Here is a 26548-nt window from a genome sequence, read left to right as displayed (position 1 = left end):
GAATATTAATTTTTAAAACTTGGGAACTTTCAAACATTGAGATAATCTCCCAAAGAAAATGGAAGAAGATTCATTTGAAAATGGACTGGCTAACACATTCAAAAACCTATGTAACTTAAGAGTCTCTTCCCTTCTGCTAATGTATGATCTTGCACAAAATACTAACAACCTAATGGGTAATTTAAGCAAGTAATAACTTATAAATTATAAATAATTAGTACTTCATACACCCTGTTAGTTTTTGATCTCTAAGTACTTTAACATCATTAATTATTATGTGTTTCCAACACAATAATGTTAGTATTGGAATTAATGGTATTATTATTTAATACCAGCTTTTAGGCATGAAAATACAATGTAAATAGCCAAAGAGTTATGGTCTGATAATTTTGATTCAAAACATAGTTCTGCCATTTATTAATAACAGAAATTTGGACAAGTAATTAAAATCTCTCTTCAACTCAGTTGTGTCAATTATAAAATGAAGGGATTGATCTTTTGTTGTTCTTTCATTCAAGTATATCTAATTTCTGAGCCAGAGCTTGTCAGACACTTCTATCCCCCATTATTTCCCAAAGTCTCTCCAAGCTCATGTTCATTGCTTCTATGTTTTATGTATCCATTTTATATTTTGCCATCCCTTTCTCCTTTTACCTTCAATCTTTCAATCAAAATCTTTTCAAATGAGTCGTGTCTTCTCATTATGTGACCAAAGTATTTAAGTTTCAACTTCAGAATTTGTCTTTCCAATGAGTAGTATGAATTAACTTCTTTAAATATTTACTGATTTTATCTCCAAGAGAATCTCAAAAGTGTTTTATAGCACCATATTTTGAAAGCATCAACTCTGTGGTGCAGTTTTCCTTATAGTCCAAACCTCACAGAGGTACATTATTACTGAAAAAGCCATAGTTTTTATAACAGGGACCTTTGTTGTCAAGCTGATGTCTCTCCTTTTTAGTATGCTAACCAGATTTGTGATAGCATTCCTTCCAAGGAGCAAGTGTCTTTTAATCAAGGCAATGATCTTTGAGCTCAAGATTATAAAAACTGAAATGGGTTCATGACCTAGGCATAAAGAATTAGATTATAAATAAATTGGAAGAGCATAGGATAGTTTACCTCTCAGACATATGGAAGAGGAAGGAATTTTTGACTAGAGAAGAACTATTGATCATTACTGATCACAAAATAGAAAATTTTGATTATATCAAACTGAAAAGTTTTTGTACAAACAAAACTAATGCAGACAAGATTAGAAGGGAAGCAATAAACTGGGAAAATATTTTTACAGTCAAAGGTTCTGATAAGGGCTTCATTTCCAAAATATATAGAGAATTGACTCTAATTTATAAGAAATCAAGCCATTCTCCAATTGATAAATGATCAAAGGATATGAACAGACAATTCTCAGGTGAAAAATTGAAACTATTTCTAGCCATATGAAAAGATGCTCCAAATCATTATCAATCAGAGAAATGCAAATTAAGACAACTCTGAGATACCACTACACACCTGTCAGACTGGCTAGAATGACAGGGAAAGATAATGCAGAATGTTGGAGGGGATGTGGGAAAACGGGGACACTAATACATTGTGGTGGAATTGTGAATATATCCAGCCATTCTGGAGAGCAATTTGAAACTATGCTCAAAAAATTATCAAACTGTGCAAACTCTTTGATCCAGCAGTGTTACTACTGGGCTTATATCCCAAAGAGATCATAAAGAAGGGAAAGAGATCTGTATGTGCATGAATGTTTGTGGCAGCCCTCTTTGTAGTGGCCAGAAACTGGAAACTGAGTAGATGCCCATCAATTGGAGAATGGCTGAATAAATTGTGGTATATGAATATTATGGAATATTATTGTTCTGTAAGAAATGACCAACAGGATGATTTTAGAAAGTCCTGGAGGGACTTACATGAACTGATGCTGAGTGAAACGAGCAGGGCCAGGAGATCATTATATACTTCAATAACAATACTATATGATGACCAATTCTGATAGACATGGCCATCTTCAGCAATGAGATGAACCAAGCCAGTTCCAATGGAGCAATAATGAACTGAACCAGCTATGCCCAGCGAAAGGACTCTGGGAGATGACTAAGAACCATTACATTGAATTCCCAATCCCTATATTTTTGCCTGCCAGCATTTTGGATTTTTTTCACAGACTAATTGTACAATATTTCAGAGTCTGATTCTTTTTGTACAGCAAAATAATGGTTTGATCGTATATATTTATTGTGTATCTAATTTCTACTTTAATATATTTAACAGCTATTGGTCATCCTGCCATCTAGGGGAGGGTGTGTGGAGAAGGAGGGGAAAAAATTGGAACAAAAGGTTTGGCAATTGTCAATGCTGTAAAATTACCCATACATATAACTTGTAAATCAAAGGCTATTTAAAAAAAGAAGAAGAATATAAAAACTGACCCTGCTTCCATTTCTTCTCCTCCATTTGCCAGAATGTGATGAGACTAGTTGCCATGATCTTAGAGTTTTTGTGTTTGTTTGTTTGTTTGTTTATTATTGTTGTTGTTTTTAATGTTAAGCCTCAAGCCAGCTTTTATAGTCTTCTCTTTCACTCTCATCAGGCATAATTCTTTTTTCCTTTGCTGCCATCAGAGTGGTATATTCTGCATATCTAAATAGTGTTGATATTTCTCCAGGTACCCTTAATTCTGGCTTTAGATTCACCCATCCCAGTATTTTGCATGATGTATTCTGCATATAATTTAAATAAATAAGGTAATATAGATTACCTTTAAGTCTCTTCTAGCTCTAACTCTATACTATTATTATTATTATTATTATGCTGAGTTTGGGATCATTTCCCAATTTTTCTTTAGCTCCAGAAGTTTGAAAACCAAGAGGGATGATAGCTGTGTTGAATTCTAAGGTAATCCTGTGTGGGACTGCTCCTAACTTGCTAGCTCACAAGCCTCTGCCAGTGATTTTATTATTACCAATCTGTCAAAGGATTCAAATAACCCTTTTAGAAAATAGTGACAAGACATCCTTCCCCCAAAAAGAATACTTTACTCTGCCTAAAAGACATAAAGAGCTTAAAGTAATGGGAAAAGTGAATATAAACTTTAAACTTAATGAGAAGCACTGGTAGGAAACACATTGTTATGGAAATTCACAACTCTGGAATTGTAGGATCTCATAGTCCCTTCTTTTAAAAAAACAATAGCAAAAAACTCATAACTGAGCGGTGAGAAGTATCAATGATGGAAAAAGTGTTGATGTGCTTGGTTCAGTTCTCTACCTACTGGAAAAAGCTGATCTTTGGTTGATCCAACCAGGTCACTAGGCTTCTGGAAACATCTTTTCCTGAATCAGTCTAGACATATCATTAACCACTGCTGCTACCAACCTGATCATTAGGCTATTGACACCAGAACAGGCCATCTAATATATTCATGGTCTCACCCTTCACAAAGTATTGTATCTCTAATGGGCTCACATTTTGATGAATAGTTGTAGATTTCATCACTTGCAGTCTTTAATTCATCTAGTGTCCTGATAGTGCTAGTTTTGGTTGCTTATTCTTTCAAAATGGGCAGCAATTTTTAGCCTGGGAATAGCAGAAGTTTCTCTTTTTTGACTTCCTGAAGACCATTGACTTGAGATTTATTTTCTCCAAGAAGAATATGGGTGAGATCTAAACTTTCTGGTTGAAAAATTCTTCTTGGTTTAAGGCAGGGTTCCTTCATTGAGGGACCTCACCTTTATTTCTTGACATTAGTAAGTCATATTCCAAGATTTTGATTGTGGTCTTAAGGAAATGAATCACTAAGGACAAAGGTATGATTATATTATTTCTCTTTGCTGTCCTTTTCATATGTAATTGAGTTATTCAAGCCTCTGATCTCTTCAGAGGTATGAAATTCTTCTTTTATAACTAAAAGGGTTTTCCCCTAAATATTTCAGTGTCTTTGTCTTTGTCCCTTCTAACATTGAACTTTTCTGAAGTATACACAGGGCTCATCCTCACATCATAATCCTATGAACAAAATAAAATATAGAATTATATATGTGTGTGGGTTTGTGTGTATAAAATGAATTTTTAATAATGCCAATTGCTTCACTAGTCTTTAGATGTAAATTCAGGGTTTTGGAAAGTAACATAAATCTTTTAAGATTTTAGAGAAGAATCTTTTATAATTTTATTTTTATTAGCTGCTTTATATTACTTACTACTTTTTTATTATTGCCTAGTCCCTTTTCTTGAGAATTGTCCCATAATTGTATCAAAAAATTATGTTTTTTCCTTGAGGGAAAAACAAACTTCATGAGGTGCCTTTGGATATAAAATGACTTGTCACAAAGATATTGATTTTATTTAGCATTCAACAAGTGCTATTAAAGTTCAGAAAAAGAATAACCTACTCTATTGCTGTACATACAGCTGGCTTATGTAACAATTCAATTGATAATTCATTTAAGTAGACTGGCCAGCTCCATTGAAGAACTAGAATTTGATTGGTTAATTGAATTGATTTATCTCAATTTTCTATTGATAATTTCATGAACAAGAAATTAGTAATTATACAGATGATTGTTTTAGTAATAAAAGGAATGACTTTAAGCTATATTTAATTCTATTTAACCAATAATTATATAGATGATCTAGCTTGATTGAAAAAAAAGCTGACTTCTATTTCATGTTCTTGAAAACTGCTCCAATTAAAAATTTTGAAATCCAAAGAAACTATTTATTCTGAGAATTTTTAATTATATAGGCATTTATTTATCTGCTATGCCTCAGGTACTAAGGGATATAACAGCAAAAGTAAATAGCCATTGAATTCAAAGAACTTCTATTTGAGAAGGGATGACATGAATGTTCATAAGTAAATGCAAATTGCATACAAAATATATCTAAAGTAATCATTGAGTGATAACTAACAAGTGGAGAGATTCAGAATAAATCTCTTATAGAAGATGGCTAAAGATTTTGCAATGATCAACTATGATAAGCTTAACTCTTGGCAATGCAATGATAACAATTTCAAGGAACTCATGATGGAAAATGCTGACCACATCCAGAGAAAGAATTGTGCATTCTGAATAGAGATGGAAGCATAATATTTTTCACTGTTTTTTGTTTTTATTTTTCTTTTTTCATGGTTTTCCCTTTTTGTCTGAGTCTACTTTCACAACACAACTAATGTGGGAATATGTTTAATGTATATGTATATAAAACCTATATTGTTTATAGTCTTGGGGATAGAGAAATTAAGGAATGAAGGGAGAAAAATTTGAAACTCAAAATTTTACAAAGATGAATATGAATAATTATTTTAACATGTAATTGCAAAAGATAAAATGCTATTAAAGTTTAAAAATGTTAAAGAAATCTAGCCTCAGATACTTGCTAGTTGTGATCTTGAGCAAATCATTTTACATCTTTCTGACTCTCTCTTCTGTACCATAAAATGGGGATAACAGTATTTATTTTTCCAGGTTGTTGTGAGCATCAAATGAGGTAATATTTGTAAAATACAACATAGTAAATGATTCATAATAGGCACTTAATAAATGCTTATTCACTTCCCTTTTTAAATATGTAGATGTCATAGAAATATACATGAAAATTATAATTGATCTATTTGGAACTTATTATAACATCAAAACAAAATGGGTTGAAATTGAGGAAAGGAAAGTTCTAGACACAGTCCACTGTTATTTTTGTGCATACCAGGTCAGGCTTTGATCATGAGCCAACAAAGTAATAATAGATTTACTTTATTATTTAAATCATTTTATGATAATTATTTGTCAAACAGATAAATAATAACTAGGAGAGACCTAGATCACAAAATCGGTCGAGACTGTAAAGAACAGTCTGTAAAGATTAGGGATTTTGATTAATTATAGGTATTAAGTATTAGATAAGTTTGAGCTTTAACACTTTCTTAATTGATGGCTGCTTTTAGGCCTACAATGTTTTGTGTGAGTTTCGTTATCCTCTAGAAAAGTTTGTCTACATATCAAAAGAGTTGTCCCTCTTTTGAGTAACATTTAAATTTAAATAATGTTTATAAGTACTTAGGTTAAATTTAAAGTCGAACTTAAATTCATTTTTTGGACAAACAGCTATCATTAAGTTCGATAGGCTTTTCACCTCTATTGTAAAATCATCTCACTGTTTTGCTACACAGACGAGTTCGTTCTGTCAACTGTTCTATAATAGCTCACTTAATTTCGGGAAGACGGGCTTTAATTCGTTTTGTCCGGTTTGACTGGCTAAATCATTATGCAAAAGGTAGAAGGTGAAGTGTTTGCTTTTTATTGCTTACAGGATGGAATCTTTCAACGTTCCCTCATGGTACTTTCTCTATTGTGCCTAGGTGTTTGTCTGTTCTATCACCTATACTAGGGCTTAATAAATGTTTTGTGGATGCAAAAAATAGTTTAATATAGTGTTTCTAGGACTAGATCTAGCTCAAAATGTTCAGGATTAGCTGAAATCTTTTAGGTGTAAGCTAAATGCTTTAATTAAGCTACATTTTGATTGTCCAAGTGCACTTTCCAGTACACTTACCATGTTAACGACTTTTCTCCTCTTTTTGACATATTCTAATTAGGTATTAAAGGTTACTATATCGAGGAGGGAGACGGGAGGTGTGTACACACCCTACTGCCTATTTCAATTAAGCTCTCTATTCTTAATTTACTACTAAATCCTCCTTCATGTCTTTATTTAAGTAGACAATCCGTTATGTTCTAATGTAGAAAATGTAGCCCATTGCTTTCCCCTTCATATGCTACACCTTGACCTAATGTTTTTATGTTTTGATGATTTTGCTCACTTTGGGGCCCTATTGGGGTGAGCTGACAATGGCAGTATATAGACTGTTGAGCGAGAAGGGGTGAGGTGTATCAGGGTTTATCGATTATAGAACAGGCTCCTCTAGGAGGGTCTAGGGCACTGCCAAGTCCTTTGAGTTTTAAGCAGTTGCTAGTAGTTCTCTGGCGAGTAATTTTGTTATTTAATTACCTAGGTTTACGGCTAAGCATAGTGGGGTCTCTAATCCCAGTTTGTACCTTAGCTTTAGTGTCTTCAGCATTGGTAAAGTCACGTAAGTTGCGTATTTTAATATCAAGTAGGGCGTATTACAGCATAGTTGAGTTTTAACTTTATTTGTTTGGTTATATGCTTAAACACCCTTTACGCCGTTTTTCTGTTAATTTGGGTTAATCATATGACCGCAGTGGCTGGCACAAGATTTACCAACCCTTGTTTATTATGATTTAGTCAAACTTTCGTTTATAGCTCAGTGTTAGTCACTGCTGTAACCCGTGGGGGTGTGGTCTGTTAAAGAACAACAGAGAGGGGAATTTTGTCAAAAGATGTCAATGAAAAGGTCTTAGAAAAAGTAGTTAGATTTTAAAATTAGGGGATTTTGAAAACAGCAATTTCAAGTAATGATATGTGAAATTAGAGTAGATGAAATGAAGAATAAATTTAAAAGAGAGTAATGAAAGCAGATAATTCATACAGCTTTTTTTAAAAATAAGCCAGATTGTGGAAGGAATCAAGTGAATGTTTCTTTACAGATAGATGAGATCTTTGTATAATAGGAAAGAAAAGAAGAAAAGAGGTTTGGGATCAAGGACAAAAGCAGAGATATTGACCTTGTCAAGGGAATCAGTCATTTCCTCAAAGAAAAGAAGATTCAAAAAGTCCATATTCTTACTGAAAACCTGTTCTAAATCTTTAATATGACTATTATAATATTTCTGATTGCCTCATTTAATGCCTGAAATTTGATTGAGACATTCTATTTTATGGGGAAGTAATTACTTGAGTCATGTATGCCATTTTATTTTCTAAGCCATTTGTTCTATTTTTTCTTTAAGAGTTTGACTTATTTTTTGACAACTGTTTTGTTGTTGTCGTTGTTGTAGTTTTTAAATTTACTTGACTTGTTTTTTATCTCATTTGATTCTGTTCATTTACCTTTGGAGTCCTTGTGGACAAACTAATAATTTTTTTTTTAATTTCCCTCAGGCTCTACTTATACATATTGTCTATTTACTCTTTTGCTCTGGGTATTCCTCTTAAGTTTCTTTTAAAGCACATTAATTTTCATTATATTAGATGTTACATTTTCCCAGGGACTGGCTCTGGCTAAGGTGGCCTGAGATCTCATTGGAGCAGACACAGCAAGAAAAGCAGCAGCATCTTCTGAACCTCCTCCCTTCTGCAACACTTAGGAACAACCTCGCCTCCTGCCATCATGCCATCCTCCAGTTGCCACAATATGTTGAAGTCCCACTACCCCGCTGAGGAGGAATACCCCAACCTCTCTTCCCACAACAACCACATGGCTAAGGTGCTGACAACAGAGCACTATGAAAAACTGGATGATGCCATCCAGAACGGTGTGGATAACCCAGCGCACCCATTCATCATTACTATGGGCTGTGTGGCTGGAGATGAAGAGAGCCAAGATGTGTTCAAGGACCTGTTTGATCCTATCACTGAGGACATAGAGGCTACAAGCCTTTGGATGATCATAAGACTGATCTTAAACCTGACAATCTGCAGGGTGGTGATGACCTGGATCCTAACTATGTGCTGAGTTTTCTTGTAGCATCCGGGGTTCTGCCTGCCTTCACATTGTAGTGCTGGGCATAGAAAAACTCTGTGGAAGCTCTGGCCAGCCTGGAAGGTGACCTAAATAGGCAGTACTGTGCTTTGAAGAACATGACTAAACAGGAACAGCAACAACAAATTGATGACCACTTCCTCTTTGACAAGCTTGTCTCCTCATTCCTCTTGGCATCTGGCATGGCCCCTCACTGGCCCATTTGGCACAATGACAACAAGACTTTTCTGGTGTGGATCAAAATGGAAAATCACCTGAGATTATCTCCATGCAGAAGAGAGGTAACATGAAGAAGGTGTTCACATATTTCTGCACAGGGCTCACCCAGATTGAAACCCTTTTTAAAACCAAGAACTACAAGTTCACTGGAACCCCTACTTGGGCTACATCCTGACCTGCCTCTCTAACCTGGACCTATGTGCAGACATCCACATTGAACTTCCCCACCTGGGCAAGTATGAGAAGTTTGGTGAGGTGCTTAGGAAGATGAGACTGCAAGAAAAGGGGTACAGGTGATATGGACACAGTAGCTGTGCATGGTGTCTTTGACAGCTCTAAGGCTCACCAGCTGGGCTTCTCAGAGGTAGAGCTAGTGCAGAGGGAGGTAGATGGTGTGAAGTTGCTCATTGAAATGGAGAAGCATTTGGAGCAAGGTCAATCTATCAATGACTGTTAGAATCCTAATGTTAACTGAATGGAATTGATACAATACTTATTGGTTCACACATTAGAGCAAATCTTTACAAGGTGTTAAGTCACAAGTATTGATAGAAACAATGCTTAAGTTAACACCTTTGAGAGTTCACACATTAGCTCACACATTAGTTCACATGTTTGGAAGATTTCAGGATTCAGTATGAGATATCCAAATTCACACCTCCCATAATCCCTCTCTCAGAAGAGGAGTCAACCTTTGAGTTTATGCCTCTAAAAGAGCATAAAAACAGCTGAGCTCAGTCAGGACGGTTCAGTTGAAAAGATTGAGAGGGGAGTGTCAGTTGGAGACTGAGAAGCCACAAGTTGGAGTTGAGCTAGAGGCAGAAGCTAGATGAGCTAAAAGACAAGCTGCAAGAGCTCTTGGAACCAAGGAGTGAGATAGGCCTCTAAGAAAAGTAACCAGGCTATATTGAAGGAGACAATAAAATATTGGAACTTTTAACACCTGGCAGCATTTGGAGTGATTATTACTCTGAACCCGAAACTAAGGCTGCCTTCAGAAAACCTCCCCAAGAAACCTGCCCACAGAGAACCATCATATATTATAAAAAAGAAGAGAACACCACAAATGACCTTATGCCAGCCCCAAAATGAGAGTTGGCCCCCTGAACTCTGTGCTTCTTAATTTATTGGATGAATGAACAGCCACCATCCTTCCTGCCTGTAACACCTCAGGGGGGATTCTGGATGTAGTACATCCAATCATATTGTAGAAAAGTCTTCCTTCCATTCTTTGGTGTTAGAATTTTATTTTTTAGTGGCTCAGATTTGCTGAATGTCAAAATAAAATGATTGTTTTGGCCTGAAAAAAAAAGTTATATTTTTTCCTATTGATTTATGTCTATAATTTCTGTTCCTAGATTGGGATTTTATGCTAGGTCCAAGTTCTGCTCCTTTTTGCATTCTTATATAGGGTGGCTAGGCCCTGGTCTTAAAGTTTGAAACCAAAAGTCTGAATGGGATATGTAGTTCCTATTTTTCCTCCCTAGACTCTTATGAAGGAAGCTCTGTCCTTGAATAGGAGCTGAATCCAGATTCAACCCTGTGCCTCAACGCTTCTATTCTGCCTCTAGTTCTTCAAGTAAACACCAACTGCAAGTATGTTTTGACCTATTCTGTAATCCTGACTAAACATTTCTAGGCAATATTAAGGGAATATGGACTGCCCAGGTACATCTATCCCATCCTAGTTTCCTAAACTCTAAGACCTATCAAGAGAGGACCTTGTGTAAACTGGTTTGGTTTCAGGCCCCATCAATGGACAAGGCATGCACACACTGTCCAACCCCTCCAGTCTTGGGCAGTGACCTACAAACACTTCAGGGCCAATATCCAATTATCTTCAAGTTCCATTTACTAAAGATAGGCTTCTATTTGTATTTCTATAATATCTAGTATGCCAACAAACTTCATGTCTTCTTCTGCATTCTTAGACTATATAAAAGATCTTATTGGTATTTCCCTAGTTGGTATTGATTTTTTTCTGGTCCCCTATTTTTAGGTGAGATCTGGGCTCAACTTATCTTTTCATATTGCCATCTTCAATAAAAACTAGTTGTCCATTTTAATCCAAAGTTAAACAATAATTTATTAAAGGTTTCAGTTTTCTCAATAGCTACATGATTGTAATTGAAAACAAATATAACATTTTAAAGTTTGTTTATATTGTCTGATTTAATCTTTACAACAACATTGGGAGATAGGTACTATTATTATTCCATTTTACAGTAAAGGAAACTGAGACAGGTTATAATTTGCTCAGGTTCATAGTGTTAGTAAATGTCTGAGGACAGATTTAAACTTAGATCTTTCTGATTCCAGATACAAAGGTCTGTTACTACACCACTTAGTTTTAAATCTGGTTGGCTGCCTATAAGAATTTATTTGGAAATTTCTTCAATGTCATTTGTAATGTCTCCTAAATTAAAAACAAAACAAAAAAAAAAGCAAAAACAGTTATTGGGATTCCATTATCCTACATATAGGCATACATACTCTGAAAAGACCAAAAAAAGAGATAAAATGGTGATGTGAATTACCACCAGATGTGAGAGCTAACCATTATTTCTTCACAATCTATTTTCACTTGTTTTTTTTCTATGGCAAATAAGGAAATCATTTCAATCTATCACTGACAAGAATACTCCATTGAAAGTGCTGAGATGACTGACATAAAAATTAGAGGCCCAGCATAAGGCTTATTCACTAGAAATAGAACCATTAAACAGTGGTTGCAATTACCTAAAACACCAGAGCTTAATTTAGGCTACTCTTAAACAGGATTGTATAAAAAGGTGGTGTAGCAAAAGGGAGAAATGAAGCTTTTTTAAGTAGCCTCTGATGAATGGTCCCAAGTCAATATGTTGCACCTTTCTTTGGTACAGGTACAAAATAAATTTGGTAGTCTTATATTATCACTTTCTTTTACTCTGATTTCAAGAGCAAAGAATGTTTTGTTGTTTTGTTTTGTTTTGTTTTTTCTCTTTCCTGCCCCAGGTTTCTAAATAATGAACCATGTTGGCTACATGGTGATCCAAGATATAAGGGAAGCTAAATCTGGCAGACTTCTCGACCTCAAAAATCACCACCAGCTATGAACAACAGATGTCCACACTAAATTCAGAATTAATATGATGATCTCCTGAGAAAAGGAAGGGAGCAGCACTAAATTTCCTAAGGAGCAAAGAAATAGCATAAGTATGAGTTCCCATGTTCATCAATAGGGGTCTCAGACCCATAAGTAGTCCCTGTTCTCATATCCTGGATATGATGGGAAGATACAATTGTTAGAATTAATAATAAAAATAATAAAATACAGGTTATGTTGTTATAGAAAGTCAATCCATTTAAAACTTTTCTTAAACAGACATGAACCTAAAGAAAATATTTTCAAAATTAAGTTTTGCTTTTTAACCACCTATTGCTAGGCAAGAGTATAAATACTATTTCAATATTTTAAAGAAGATCTTTTAAAAGATAGAACTGTAATTAACTTTGATGCTTCACATACCAGTAATTCATTACTTACAAAAAAAAAAAAAAAAAAAAAAAAAAACCAAAGAAAAATAACTATTTAATTTTGAATTGGCACACACTTTTAAGATTAATTGCCCTTTGGCCTCTGAAAAATAATTTTAGCATTTTGTTTATAGTTTTGGAAATCAGGAGATAAAATTAAGATATAATATACTACTATTTGGATGACATTTTGGCACTATTTCTTCTATCCACTCCCCAGTCACTACTTGGCCCTTTCCCAGGTTCTGGACCAGTGGAATGATGTTCAAATAAGAATCAATATGATATGATTTTAAATATGTTAAAATATTCCAAATTTTGAAAAAGAATAATGTATTTAATGATAAATTTAAAAATTAAGTTAATTTAATAAGAATTTATCAGAGATTAAATAACTTGGTCAGGATGATACAATAAATAGCTGTCCAAAGCAATATTCAAATTGGATTTTCCTGATGCCATAATCAGCTCTCACTGTACCATATGGATACTACAAGTGAGGTATCATCTATGTTCCAGGAACTAAGCTAAACACTTTACAAACATTCTATTTGATCCTTAGAAGAATTCTGTCCACTATCACCATTGCTATTAAATGAGGAATGTTAGCTTTGATAATAAGAGAAGAAAAAGAGATTAAAGAATTTAGAATAGGCAATAAGTAAATTAAATTATCACTCTTTGCAGATCATATGATGGTCTACTTACAAAATCTTAGAGAATCAAGACTACTAGAATCAAGACTAGAGAATCAAAAACTACTAGAAAAAATTCACAGTTTTAGCAAAGTTGTAGGAATAAATCCACATAAGTCATCAGTATTTTTATATATTACAAACAAAATCCAGCAGCAAGAGATACAAAGAAAAACTCCAATTAAAATAATTCTAAATAATATAAAATATTTGGGAGTCTACCTGCCAGGGCAAAGTCAGGAACTATATAAACACAATTACAAAACCCTTTCCATACAAATAAAGTCAAATCTAATCAATTGGAAAAATATCAAATGCTCATGGGTAGGATGAGCTAATATAATAAAAATGATAATACTACTTAAATTAATCTGCTTATTCAGTGCCATACCAATCAAACTCACAAGAAATTACACAACTAGAAAAAATAATAACAAAGTTCATCTGAAATTAGAAAAGATGAAAAACTTTAAGGGAATTACTGAAAAAAATGAAAATGATAGTGGCTTAGCTGTATCAGGCATAAAACTATAATATAAAGCAGCAGTCATCAAATCCATTCGGTACTGGCTAAGAAATAGCATAGTTGATTGAATAGATTAGATTCACAGAAGAAAATAGTCAATGATTATAGTAATCTAGTGTTTGACAACCCCAAAGACCCCAGCTTTTGGAATAAGAACTCATTATTTGAAAAAAAAAAAAAAAACTGCTGAGAAAATTGGAAATTATGGCAGAAATTAGGCATTGAAACACATCTAATATCCTTTATCAAGATAAGGTCAAAATGGATTCATGATCTAGACAAAAAGTGATATTATAAGCAAATTAGAAGAATAAAGGATATTTTAGCTCTCAGATCTGTGGAGAAGGAGGGCATTTGTGGCCAAAGAATTGGGGTACATTATTGAATACAAAATGGATAATTTTGATTATTCTGTTAAAAAGATTTTGTACAAATAAATCCAATGCAGACAAGATTAGAAGGAAAGCAATAAACTGGGGGAAAACATTTTTACATTCAAGGGTTTTGACAAAGGCATCATTTCTAAAATATATTATTGTATTTTACATATAATAATATATATATAATTTATATATTATATATAATATATTTTATATATATAATATAAATTATATATAATAATATAAAATATTATAAGAATTCAAGCCATTCTCTAATTGATAAATGGTCAAAGGATATGAACAGACATTTTTCAGTTGAAAAATTATGAAAACCATTTTTGATTCTATGAAAAAGTGCTCTAAATAACTATTCATCAGAAAATGCAAATTAAGGTAACTCTCAGGTTCCATTACACATCTATTAGATTGGCCAAGATGACGGGAAAAGATAATGATGAATATTGGATGGGATGTGAGAAAACTAAAACACTAATACATTCCTGGTGGAGTTGTGAACTAACTGATCTAACTATTCTGGAGAGCAATATGGAACTATGCACAAAGGAACTGAGCATATAATTTTATACAGCAATGTTTCTACTAACCTTAGATTCTAAAGAGGGAAAAGGACATACATGTGCAGAAATGTTTATGGCTGCCCTTTTTTGTTGTAGCAAGAAACTGGAAACTAAGGTGAATGCCCATTAGTTGGAGAATGGTTGAATAAATTATGTCATATGAATGTTATAGAATATTATTGTTCTGTAAGAAACAGCAGAAACAGCAGGATGTTTCACAAAGGCCTAGGGAGTCTTACATGAACTGATGCTAAGTGAACTGAATAGAAACAAGAGATCATTATACACAGCAACAACAAGATTATATGATGATTAATTCTGATAGACATGAATCTTTTCAACAATGAGATGATTCAGGCCAATTTCAATGATCTGATGAAGAGAGCCATCTGCACCCAGGGAGAGGATTGTGTAAACTGAGTGCGGATCATAGCACAGTATTTTCACTCTTTTTGTTGTTATTTGCTTATATTTTGTTTTCTTTCTCATTTTCCCTCTTTCATCTTATTTTTCTTATGCAGCATGATAGAAGAATTGCACATGTTTAACATATATTAGATTATTTGCCATCTAGGGGAGGGGGTGGGAGGGAATGGAGGGAAAACATTTGAAACACAAGGTTTTACAAGGGTGAATGTTAAAAATTATCTACACATGAAAATAAAAAGCTTTAATAAAAAAAGGTTCTGAAAGGTGGATACTAAACATATGCTCTTCAGTCCAGGGCTATTAGCTTCCTGACTTTTCTATAAACAAGATACTCTCACTTTGGATGCTGGGCATGAATTTTTGTTTCTTTGTTTTGATTTTATGCTCCTTTCATGCTGGACTGCTCTCCCTCCTCAATTCTGATACTAATGTCCCTATGTTCTTTTAAGTTTCATTTAAAATCCCATACTCTTCAGGAAACCTTTCCCAACTCTTCTAAATTCTAGTCCCCCCCTTAATTAGTTAAGATTATATATAATTAGTTAATATATATTAGTATAAGATTATATATATATAATTTTGTGCATATTTGTTTATATATGGTCTTCCCTATTAGATTTTAATCTCCTTAAACATAGGAACTGTCTTTTGTATCCCAGAAACTTAGCACAAGGCCTAGAATATAGGAGGCACTTAATAAATATTAATTGATTAATTTTACACTTGAGAAAATTAAGACAGACATTGCTACTTGGCCAAGATAATTCATACAGCTAGTAAATTTCAAAGGTGGATTTGACTTCAGATCTTCCTGACTTTGGCACTCATGCTCTAGCTCTTATGCAACCTATCTGCCTATCAAATACAGATTGGGATAAAATAAAATTAGAGATAGAGAAATATTTACACATTAATTTCCATTCCAATAGTCATTAATTCCAATTTTCTGATTTGAAAGTTACTAACTAAGCTTTCTAAAACCTTGAGAATGAATTTCTGTTTAGATTTGCACAAGATGATTGGGAGAATTTGTCTTTTTCCATGTCCTGCCTTACTCCAAGCTTAATGTTATACCAGAATGACATTAATTGTATCATTTCACCATCAAGAGCCTAAATTTATTCATCTGTAAAGGGAAAATAATACTTGCATTATCTTTTCTTTACAAGGTTATCATGAGAACAAGATTAAATAATGAATGTGAAAGTGTTTATTACTTACTTACAAAGTATAAGCCATTGTTAATTCCCCCCACCCACAAACATTCCAAGGCAAGAACTGTAAAATTTTGTAAAGGCAGAAAGAGAATTTTTCTAGAAACTCTGCCTTACAATAGGGTTTTATAAGAGCAATCAATCATCTCTGCCTAACCAAATGATACTTCTATATACACATAGCAGGTTTGAGTAACAATTTTTAATTTTTGTGAATATTCTATTTTTATTTTATCATGTATATTTACATCCTTTTTAATCTAGTTGTGTGTATGCATATTTTACTTTATTGTAAATTCTATTAGGACATGGACAACATCTTATTCATGTTTGTCTCTCTCCCCAGAATTTTGTATGTGGCCTGCCTGTACCAGACCATAGTAATAGTTGCACATAGGCACTACTTAATGAACTTAATGAATATTTCATTGAATTAATTGATTGCTGCAGAATGAACTGAACTGACTAATTAGCAACTTGACAGCTTCAGCAAAATGCTTATGTTAGTTGCAAGTGACAGAATTCCTGTTCTATAGAAGGTATAAGTAATTACAAACTTATACAAAAGTTGCAGGATATGAATAATACAACTTCCCAAAAACAATATTTCTCACACTTTCTTCAGTGTTTAAGAGATTGAAAAAATCATGAGGAGAATTTCAAACTGAAGTCAGCTTTACCATGATAATTTATCCAGACAAGAAAGAAATAACCCTGCCATTTTCAGCAGAACATTTAATCCAGGAAGAAAGCAGGGTTTCGAATCCTCACTTTTATGAGGGTGAAAAACAAGTTCTGCCATTTCTTGAAATTAAATTCTAAAACAGGTCACCTGTTAGAGTTTCTGTCACTTCTTTGGCATGTCCTATTTTGGGCTCTTCCTCATTAGAGCTTCCCTCATCAGATGGACACACACAGATTTTGTATGTCATGTCTGCCAGGCTAAAAAGATTCTCATTCCCCAGGCTGGAAGATTTTAAGACAGGGAGAAAAGTGCTACAACCTTTTCCAGGGCAAAATCTATTTATTCTCCTCCAGAAACAGTAAATCTTGGAGAGGAAAAGAGATAGATATGCTTTTACTCATATTATCTTTCCTTCAAATTAATAATGCTTTAACCACACAGAGTCAAATAATTTAATTTGACATTTATTAAATTAGATGTTAATTCACATGTAGCTGCTTACATATGCTTCTTTACCCTTTTTTCTTCTAGAGTGATGGTATTTTCTTAATCTTATTTTTCCTTTATAAAATACTTTCTTTAAAAACACAATTAATTCTTTTTTTCTCTAAGTTGCAAGATAAATTTTAATTTACATTGACTAATTTTATAACAACTGGATGCTATTAATAATTAAATATAGAGAATTATTGTGTGATGCTTAAAATAAAAATTAGTAAATTCGGTTCATCTTTGAAAATTATTTCAAACGTAATCTATACCAACCTACTTCCTTAAACATACTAAGCTAAAAATAAATATAACATGAACTTAGGTTGACAACATCTGAACTATTAATGCAAGACACACAGGATAAATGATTTTGCTACTCTGAAAAGTTCTGTTTTGGTATAATAATATGTAAAAATAAATTAAATTATTATTATAATATATAATAAAAATAACATTCATATAGTGCTTTAAGATTTTTGAAGGAAGGTAGAGGAAGAGCAAAATCAAGTTGGCAGAAAGTAGGCAAATCTTTGAGCTCTTCCTGGCTTCCCTCAGATCAACACCAGATCTAGCCTCTAAATGGGTTTTGGAGTAACAGAATTCACAAACATTTCTAGTGAAACAAATTTTTAGCAGATATTTTGGAAGAACTTTAGGAAAAGTCTGTCTCAATTGGGCAGGAGGTATTCAGCTCAGCACAAGCTTAGCACAGGGAGTTGCAGGGCACAAAGGCCTTTGTACACTTGGGGAACCTAGTGTGAGGTCCTTAGCCAAAATACAGCAGCACTGGGTATTCTGCCCTGGGTCAAAAGTAAGTGGATATTGCAAATATCCAACACAATTGCAGAAGGCAAATAATAAGCCCCTGAATGGCAGCATAACAAATGGCACTTGGCTATCTCCACTCAGCATGAGAAGACACCAACACTAGTGCCAGGACAATGTGAAGCCATTATCATGTAAAGAGGAAACTTTTGACAATCTCCCCTTTGCTGTAAAAGCAGACATCAATCTTTAAAAATGAGCAAAAAAGCAAAAAGAACTCTGACTATAGATAACTTTTATGGAGACAGGGAAGAACAGACCTCAAACCCTGAGTACACTAAAGCCAAAATGTCCTTAGATAAAACCTCAAAGAGTGATATAAGTTGGTCTACAACTCAAAAGGCTCTCTGGAAAGACTTTGAAAAGTTCTTAAAGGACACTTCAGAAGAAAAAATGGGGAAAGGAAACTAGAACTTTGGGAAAGGAAACACAAAATCCTTTAAAAAATTGCAAAATGGAAAAAAAATAACTCTTTGAAAAAGAGAACCAACTCTCAAGCCAACAGCAGATTAAGCCTACAAACTGCTTTAGGAGTGACAAAATCCACAAATATTTGCAGTACAACACATTTTCATAATAAGGTACTTTGGAAGAACATCAGAAGAGGTCTCTTTCAATCCAGCAGGGGGACATTCTACAAGCCCAGATTGCAGCATAGAGACACCAGTCTAAGAATCTGGAGTGGGGAGCCAGAGCATTGCAGCATCAGCACATGGAGAAATTTATTGTGAGGTTCTTCTGTCCTGGTTGTGGGTGTGTGATTTAGCAGATTTGCTGTAAAACATCCAAAAGCAGTACAAAAGGAAAATTGTAAGTCATTGAGTCCCTTCAGAAGATCATGGACCTAGCCATGATTTCCCAGCACCAGAAGTCAGTCAGCAGAACTGCCCCAAAGCACATTAAAGGTTCTGTCACACCTTTACCTTAAGAACAAACCTTAACCCTTTAAAATAAATGAGCAAAAAAAGCAAAAAGAACTCTGATCATAGACAGATTTTATGGAGAGAGAAAAGAATAGACCTTAAATGCTGAGGTTCCTAAAGGCAAATCAAATCCAGATGAAACCCCAGAGGATGATATGAGTTGTCCCCATTTTACAAGGCTTCTTTGGAACATTTCAAAAAGGATTTTAAAAGAGAGCTAAAAGAAAAATGGGGAAAGGGTATGCAATAGGGTATCCAAAAAGAAAAACAGAAATTATCTGAAGAAAACTCCTAAAAAATAGTTATGATGAAATTGGGAAAGCATATAACTTCCCACAAAATAGATTTGATAAAATGGGAAAAGCATATAATGTCTTACAAATTAGATATGAAAAAGAAACAAATTCATTGAAAAACAGAATTTGTGAAATAGAAAAGAAAAATGCAATGAACAAAACAACTCATTTAAAAATTCAATTGGTCAAATACAAAAGAAGCTAAAAGGGGTAACTGAAGAAAATAATACACTAAAAATTAGAATTGATTTAATGGCTGTGGCTCTTTTCAAAAGTGAGATGATTTAAACCAGTTCCACTTGTGCAGTGATGAAAAGAGCCAACTACTCCCAAAGAGAGATCTATGGGAAGAGAGTATGGAACACACCATAGCATACTCATTCTCTCTATTGTTATTTGTTTACATTTTGTTTTCTTTCTCAGCTTTTCTTTTTCTTTCTTCTTGATCTGATTTTTTTTTGTGCAATAAGATAACTATATAAATATGTATGCATATATTGGATCTAACATGTATTTCAAGATATTTAATATGTATTGGAATACCTTACAGCTAGGGGTTGGGGGAAGGAAGGGAAAATTTGGAACAAAAAGTTATGTAAGGGTCAATGTTGGGAAAATTACCTGTGCATATGCTTTGTTAATAAAAAAGCTTTAATAATTAAAAAATAAATAAATAAATAAATAAAAATTAGAATTGAACAAATGGAAGTGAATGATTCAATAAGACTTCAAGAATCAGTCAAACAAAACCAAAATATGAAAAAAATAGAAGAAAATGTGAAAAAAATTCCTTGGAAAAATGACTGATCTGAAAAATAGATCTAGGAGAGACAATCTAAAAATTATTGGGCTTCCAGAAAACCATGATGAAAATAAGGAGTGAGCCTAATAGAAGGGAAAACAAAAGTTGTAGAGGAAAGGTACAAGAAAGTGGGAAGGGCTGTAAAAAGGGAGGGCTGTTTAAAGGGGGTGGTGATCAGAAGCAAAATACTCAGGAGGAAGGAAAGGAGGAAAGAAAGCGAAAATAAGATAGTAAGAAATACAGAATTAATTATTTTAACTGTGAATGTGAATGGGCAGAACTCTCCCATAAAACAGAAGCAGATAGCAGACTGGATTAAAAGCCAGAATGTTACAATATTTTGTTTACAAGAAATACATTTAAAGTAGAGTGATACATACAGAGTAAAGGCAAAAAGGCTAGAGCAGAATCTATAATGCTTCAGGTGAGTTAAAGAAAAAAAAAAGAAAAGCACAAGTAGTGATCCTGATCTCAGATCAAGCAAAAGCAAAAATAGACCAAATTAAAAGAGAAGAGGCCATTAAGTGAGTAGTATAATTATCTGGGATAGGAACTGACAAGAAATAGACCTTTTACATCAATGCACAAATCAATTTATGCTATGAAACCATCCCAGAATGGAAAATTTTATTGGCCACAGCTCCAAATTTTACACATGGGTTCCCCTTACAGATAACCCAGCTATTACATAAGTGGCCATAGATTTTTGAAGAAAACGTTTCTAAGGTTCCTATTAAAGGAACAACCATCTTTACATATGCATTCAAACATAACATATGTGCTGTATGCTGTATACTCTCCTGACTTAGCTATAAAAAGAGTAGTCAGAACTTCCTTTCAGTCCACTCAGCAGAATAAGTTGTATGCAATTATGCTAGCTCTTATTACCCAGGAGATGTAAATATAATACCTGATTTGGTGTATTCAATAGCTGTCATACAAAGAATTACCACAACCCAAATAAAATTTGTACCATCTAACATGTATCACCTTTTTAAGAAACTTCAGGAGCAAATGAGAAACCATCCAGATAAGTATTACCTCTTGCTTGTCTACTCTCATAATGGTATTCTAGGAACACTTTTTCATGGAAACTCAAAGGTGGATTGCCTTCTCACCATGTTAGCTAACACTCTTCTATTTCAGGCAGCCCAAGAATCTCATTCTAAATATCATTAGGTGCATGAGTTTTGTTTGCAATCTGGGATAATAAAAAGACGAAACTAGGAACATAGTAAAAGTCTGTGCAGCTTGCCTTCCTTTCCATGCTCCTATGCTCCTTCCAAGGAAGAACCCTCATGGTTTGAGATCTAATGAAATTTGGCAGATGGGTGTGACCCATTATAAATCTTTTGGTCATCTGTCTTTTATTCATGTTGTCATGGATACTTTTCAGAATTTACTTTTGCAGAACTAGCAGCAAAAGAGATGGCCTAGGTGGTCACTGAATTTCTTACACAGGCTTTTGTAGTTATGGGTGTGCCACAAGCAATAAAAACGTATAGTGGACTTTCATATACTTCTCAACATTTTGCACACTGTTGTGCACAATATCAGATTTCACACACCATTGGCATACCCTTTAATCCTCAAGGACAGGCAATAGTAGAAAAGAAGAACACAGGCATTAAGATGCTCCACCAAAAACAAAAGAAAGGGGAAGCCACAGGTAACCCTAGAGAACTTCCCTACAGATGGAGAAGGAATCCAATGGGTGCTGACAAGCCATATCCACCTTGTCTATCAGAGAGAGATGGAAACAAAAGATACACTTGAAATGAAGGAGAAAACTCAAGAAACATCAAGTGGTTCCATCTCTGACTACATCCTCCACTGAAAAAGCCTGGCAGTTAATCCTATGTGTATGACAATTAATTTATGAACATCAAAAATAATTGTTAATGAGACTGATGTAGGACTTCAAAACTTGCAGAAATCATATGAAGTTATGGAAAATAAATTGGCTTTGAACTATTTCAACCATTGAAGGAGGTATATATGTGGTTGTGAATTGATAGTTATTTTCAATACCTTCCTTCTGGGCCTAATGGAAGTCTTTTATAGTATCTTATTTATTTATCTTGTTTGTTACAGTACTAACTTGGTTGTGTGATATTACTACTTGCTTAATGATTCCTCCTATGCTAATGAATTTACCACTGATGTATACCTGCTTCAATTAAAACAAAAGAAACAAAGAGATGTAGAGGACCACAGATAGTAGGGGAACTCTGGGTGAGGTATAAGACCCTTCAGCCCAGAGAAAACCTGCTGACAATGTCTGGTTCTGCTCCTCTCTACTCTAAAGGCTCTTGACCTTCCTGAAAAGTCAGGGAGATCTGAGAACCTATGTTGTAATTAAAGCAGAGTGTATCAAGTGGCAGAGTCATCTACATACAATAGCAAATTGTTTATGCAGTCCTGCATGTGCAGTATATAGTTAGTGCTGGCAGGCTCAATGTTGATATAGTTATAAAAGGGTATTAAGGTATATAAGGCTAAGAGGATTTGGAATAAACAGACTCCATGTTTGACCATCCACATGAGTCCTGCCTCATCACTCCTCATTAATTTGATTAGAAGAAAATCAAATTGCCAGTCTCAAAAATGAAAAGGGAGAACTTTCCACCAATGAAGAAGAAAGTAGAGCAATAATTATAAGGTATATATCCCAACTATATGTCAAGAAATTTGATAATGTAAGCTGTAGTGTTCTCTTCTTTTTCTATAATATAATGGTTCTCTAGGAGAGCAGGTTTCTTTTGGAGGGGGGGTACAGGGAGGGGGGCTTCTGAAGGCAGCCTTAGTTTCAGTTCCAAGTAATAATCACCTCAAATGCAGACAGGAGTTAAAATCCAGTCCTTTATTGTTTCCTTCACAATAGCCTGGTTACTTTTCTTAGAAGCCTATCTCTCTCTTTGGTTCCAAGAGCTCTTGTAGCTTGTCTTTTGGTGCCTCCAGCTCTCTCTGAATCTCCAGTTCTGAATCTCCCAACTGAATTCTGGCTCTGTCAATTTCCCAAACTGACTGACTTCTGGCTTTCAATCTCTTCAACTGACTCCTCCACTAACCCCTGGCTCTCAATATCTCCAATTGACCCTTGCTGAGACTGAGAGCTTCTTATATATGATCTCTTAAAGGTGTGACCCAAAGGTTGACTCCTCCTCTGAGAGAGTGGGATTGTGGGAGGTGTAAACTTGGATATCTCCCGACTTGTGAACTACAAAGTGAAAGCCAATGTGTGAACTCTCAAAGGTGTAAACATAAGCATTGTTTCTATCAATTCCATTGAGTTAACACCTTATTTCAAGTTCTAGCTCATAACAGTAAGCGAAATGGAGGAATACCTACAAAAATATAGTTTGCCCAGGTGAACAGAAGATGAAATAAATTATTTAAATAGTCCTGTTTTGGAAAAAGAAAAAGAACAAGCTATTAATCAACTCGCTAAGAAAAATCCTCCAGGGCCAAATGGATTTACATCCACCATATATTTAAAGAACAATTAATTCTAAAGAACAATATAAACTATTTGAAAAAAATAGGGAAAGAAGGTATATTACCAAATTCATTTTATGACAGATATGGTGCTGATACCTAAACCAGGTAGGGTGAAAACAGAGAAAGAAAATTATAGACCAGATTCCCTAATAAATATTGATGGAATATTCATTGATAGAATGATCAGTTCTGAAGGATGTGGCTCTTCTTCACAATGAGATGATTCAGGCCAGATCCAATGATCTTATGATGATGAGAGAACTATCTACACCCATGGAAAATTCTGTGGCCACTGAGTGTGGATCACAACATAGCATTTTTACTTCTTTTGTTATTGTTTACTTGAATTTTATTTTCTTTATTATTCTTTTTCCTTTTTGATCTTTTTTTTTCTTGTATAGTAAGATAATTGTATAAATATGTATGCCTATATTGGATTCACATATATTTTTGCCATGTTTAACATATATTGGATTATTTACCATCTAGGGGAGGGGATTCAGAAGGTGATGGGAAATTAGAATACAAGGTTTTGCATGAGTCAGTGGTGAAAAATTATTCTTGCATATGTTTTGAAAATAAAAACTTCAACAAAAAAAAAGAAAAAAGAAATCTAAAAGAAAGAAGTTACAAAGACTACTTAGATTCTGACAAAGTATTTAGTTTGCTCTAAGTAGGTGAGCTTCACTATAATTTTCTTTGTACATATTTGCATTTGTGAACCAGTATGACTACCAAATTGTGTTTTTTTTTAAAGACCTCATGACTTTATGGTAAAATTAAGGTAGTGGTTCTAAAGAAGAAGAGTGTGCTTGCTAGTGCTGATTTTCCATTTCATGACTGAGTACTTTGATATATTTTGCTTTGGGGGGGGAGGGACATTTTGCTTAATGATTGTCCTTAAAACAGAAAAATAAATTCCCTTCTTTTTGAATCCTTACTTTCTTTCAAAATACAGCTCAAAGACTACCTCCTTTAAAATGCCTTTTTAATTACATCCTACTTTCCTGGTTGTTATGGGCCAGAACTTGAAACAAGATGTTAAGTCAGTGGAATTGATGGAAACAATGGTTATTTAGCATGGTGCTTAACAGTTCTCTACTTCAGTACATGTACTTAGTACTTACTATGGTTCTACAAGATTCACACCTTTGATTAGAGAGGATATAAACTCAAACAAACTCAGCCAGAATCAGAACTAAGGGTTAGGTGGCAGGCTCTCCTCTTTAGCTTCTCCACTGAAACCAAGATCTGGAAAGCCTCCAGAAAGCTAGCCAAGCCCCAAGGAAAGGAGACAAGACTTCAAAAGAGACAATAAAGGATTTGGACTTTAATCCCCGACTGCACTTGTGGTGATTACTGAATTGAAAGGAAGGCTGCCTCCAGCGATCCCAAGAAAACTTCAACAGAGAACATTACATTTTAGAGAGAATATTACACCTGGTAGTACCCTTCAAACCCAGTTGTTAGAGTCCTCCTTTGAATACTTATTACTTTGATTGAACTTTATATTTATTTGTCAGACTACATGGTTTATTCTGAGTGAAAGGCTGGAACTGTCTGGTTGTATTCTATCTCCTAGACCTTGCTTACAGAAGGCGCTTAATAAATTCATATTAAACTTAAAAAAAAAAGAGTAAAGGGAAGGTAAAATGGAATAAATTGAATCTCATGAAGAGGCAAAAAAAAAAAAAAAACTATTATATTTGAAGGAATGAATGGAGGAGGATGAGCATTGTGTGAACTTTAATCTCATCAGATTTGGTTCAAAGAGAGAATATCAGATATTTTTAATCTCATATAGAAACTTATTTCACCCTATGGGGAAGTAGGAGAAAAAGGAGAAAAGGAAAAGGATTGGCCAAGGAACAGAAGTAGAAGGGGAAAGGGATAAGAAAGGGCTGTAACAGGGGAGGGCTGTTTGAGGGAGGTGGTAGTCAGAAGCAAAATATGGAGGGGGAGGGAAAGGGAGAAAGGAAAGAAAAAAAAGTATACCTTGGGTAAGATAAGATGATAGGAAATACAGAATGAGTAACATTAATTGTGAAAATGAATGGGATGAATTCTAAAAAGAATGGTAAAGATGGAATTAAAAGCTAAAATGTTGACAAGAAACTTTAGTGAGTACCCTTACAGAGAAGGGTGACCAGAGCAGAAGGTAGCCAGCGAAATTGAAAAAAATAAAAAAAAAAAAGGCAGGGTTAGTGATCCTGATCTCAGATAAAGCAAAAGAAAAAAAAAAATAGATCTAATAAAAATAGATAAGGAAGGAAACTACATCTTGCTAAAGGGTAAATAGATAATGAAATATCAATCTAAATATATATGCACTAAGTGATATAGCATCCAAGTTCCAAGAGGAGAAGCTAAGAAAGCTATAAAAAGAAATAGCTAGTAAAACTATACTAGTGGGGGATGTCAATCAAACCACAAAATGAATAAGAATTTAAGGAGATAAGTAGAATTTTAGAAAAGTTCGGTATGATAGACTTTTGGAGAAAACTGGAGATAGAAAGGAATATATATATATATATATATATATTTCTTAGGAGTACATACAATCTACACAAAAATTGACCATGTATTAGAACATAAAAACTCAAAATCAAATGCAGAAAGGCAGAAATAATAAGTGCCTCTTTTTCAGATCATGATGCAATAAAAATTACAAGTAATAAAGGTGCAAGGAAAAAAATAGACCAAAAATTAATTGGAAACTAAATAATCTAATTTTAAGGAATGAATAGGTGAAACAACAAATCAGACACAATTGATAATTTTATCTAGGAGAATGACAACATTTTGAAATTTATGGTATGCAGGCAAAGTAGTTAT

At 34.0% G+C, this 26548-nt stretch overlaps 1 pseudogene; it reads left to right on the top strand.

The window, feature by feature from the left end:
• The first annotated feature begins 8260 nt into the window (after window positions 1-8260).
• On the top strand, window positions 8261-9347 carry LOC100919674 (annotated as a pseudogene).
• Window positions 9348-26548: the final 17201 nt, after the last annotated feature.

Source organism: Sarcophilus harrisii, chromosome 3, assembly GCF_902635505.1.
Source record: "Sarcophilus harrisii chromosome 3, mSarHar1.11, whole genome shotgun sequence".
Classification (NCBI taxonomy): domain Eukaryota; kingdom Metazoa; phylum Chordata; class Mammalia; order Dasyuromorphia; family Dasyuridae; genus Sarcophilus; species Sarcophilus harrisii.
Note: the sequence above shows the minus strand (reverse complement) of the source record. Positions and strands in the feature narration are given on the sequence as shown.